Source organism: Lactuca saligna, unplaced genomic scaffold, assembly GCF_052625555.1.
Source record: "Lactuca saligna cultivar CGN05327 unplaced genomic scaffold, ASM5262555v1 scaffold_94, whole genome shotgun sequence".
NCBI lineage: Eukaryota > Viridiplantae > Streptophyta > Magnoliopsida > Asterales > Asteraceae > Lactuca > Lactuca saligna.
The window spans coordinates 50,001-52,500 of NW_027629945.1; positions in this window are offsets into that span (position 1 = coordinate 50,001).

Here is a 2,500-nt window from a genome sequence, read left to right on the forward strand (position 1 = left end):
CAAGGGAACAAGGCAACCTTGCCGCACACATGCCCATGAACGACCAAGGGAACAAGGCACCTTGCCGCACACATGCCCATGAACGACCAAGGGAACAAGGCACCTTGCCACACACATGCCCATTAACGACCAAGGGAACAAGGCAACCTTGCCACACACAGACCCTTGCATGAACGACCAAGGGAACAATGGATGTGAGGCTGGCAAGGCTAGGTCACGGCAAGCCAAGCAGTCAGGCTACACAATTGATGTGAGGCTGGCAAGGCTAGGTCATGTCAAGCCAAGCAGTCAGGCTACACAAGGGAACAAGGCACCTTGCCACACACAAACCCATGAACGAACGACCAAGGGAACAACGCCTCTTCCCACACACAGACCCATGAACGACCAAGGGAACAAGGGTATGAACGACCAAGGAACAATGCGTATTGCCACACACATTCCCATGAACGACCAAGGGAACAAGGCTACCTCCCAAACAAACACACATGAACGACCAAGGGAACAAGGCTTCTTCCCACACACAACCCCATGAACGACCAAGGGAACAAGGCACCTTGCCACACACATGCCCATGAACGACCAAGTGAACAATGGATGTGAGGCTGGCAAGGCTAGGTCATGTCAAGCCAAGCAGTCAGGCCACACAAGGGAACAAGGCACCATGCCACACACAAACCCATCCACTAACGACCAAGGGAACAATGCATATGGGGCTGGCAAGGCAAGCAGGCTACCCAAGTGAACAACGCCTCTTCCCACACACAGACCCATGAACGACCAAGGGAACAAGGGTATGAACGACCAAGGCACAATGCGTATTGCCACACACATTCCCATGAACGACCAAGGGAACAAGGCTACCTCCCAAACAAACACACATGAACGACCAAGTGAAGAAGGCTTCTTCCCACACACAACCCCATGAACGACCAAGGGAACAAGTTTACTTCGTACACGAACACCCATGAACGACCAATGGAACAAGGCATCTTGCCACACACATGCCCATGAGCAACCCAATCCCATCCTCATCGGTCTAAGGAACAAGGGGCCTTGACAAACCATGAGCAGATTTCTAAGCAAGTCAAACGATGAAGGGAGCAAAGTGTAGTTCCTACTTAGTACATAGTAAATTGAATATATGAGTTCCAATCCGATCAACTCGTGTTCTTTCGAGTTCATCTAAGCCACCTATGAATACCTAAAAGCCTTATCTGCCTGCCTATCACCAGGCGACAGGGACAAAAACCCAAATATGATATATTTTCATTTCAAGTCCATTCGTCTATGTTAACAATGACCCACACAATGTTTCAATGGCATTCCTACTTGATTTGAGCGACATTCCAACAAGTAGGGAACCAACGCTTCAAGGCGTGACCAAGGATAGGACACAAACATTTACGCCTCAAACATGACATTTTGTTTTTTTTTTTCATTTCAAAGCTTTTCATTTATAATAAAAAGCATCCCTACAAAATTTTGTGTCAATCCGAATTAATTCGAGCGAGTTATGGACGATTTCGCACAATTATGCATCCCTGGGCAAATCAATATCTGTTCCTGTCACCAAGCTCTTTGTGCAATATGTATATATAGGGGAACCATGGGACTGCTGCCCATTGGCGCCCCAAGGATGTCCAGCGCCCAAGGCTCTCGAGGCTGGCACGCTCGAGGCATGGCCAAGACGCCCGCTCTTGACGAAAATGGGGCCAAAACGCCCCCCATTGGCGCCCCACTCCCGTGTCCCCTCGCCCCCAAGTCGTGTGTGTCCAAAAATTATGCATCATCAGGGAAATCAATGTCTGTTCCTGTCACCAAGCTCTTTGTGCAATATGTATATATAGGGGGTACCATGGGGTCTCATTCTCATAGGTGCCCGGCATGGTTGATGGGCAAATAAGAATCGTGAGGCTGTATCGAGCACACACGAGGCAAGCCAAGCCAAGCCCCACGACCCATGAAAGAGGCCATCCCCCCCAACACGTTGCCTTGATTTCTCGAACGGTGACCTGAAAAATAGCCCCATCTCCTTGAGTCTCCTCGACGTTGTGCCCATACACTAGCCCGTTGCCTTGATTTTCCTCGACATAGGGCGCAGAAACTAGCGCCGTTGGCTTCACCTGTGCCTCGACGCCGTGCGCATACTAAGAAATATACATCCTCAGGGAAAGCAATGGGTGTTGCTGTCACCAAGCTCCTTGTGCAATATGTATATATAGGGGGGGAGCAGTGGGTGAGCATGGCAAGGGATGAAGGTGCCAGACTGCCTTTGAGCGCGAGCTTGGGTGACTGTTGCTTGATTCCTAGTCGGTGGCATAATACCCCTCCGAGTGGGGGCCTTGGCGTGGTGTGGGGATGCCTCGTTAGGTCTCTGCGACACCGATCCAGGGTTGTGGTCTAGCTTTGGAAGTTTGGGATGGTGCTGTTTGTGTGGCAATTCGATGATGATGTGCTTGCTGATCTATGTTTGACGTGCTACTGGTGCTAGCCAGCA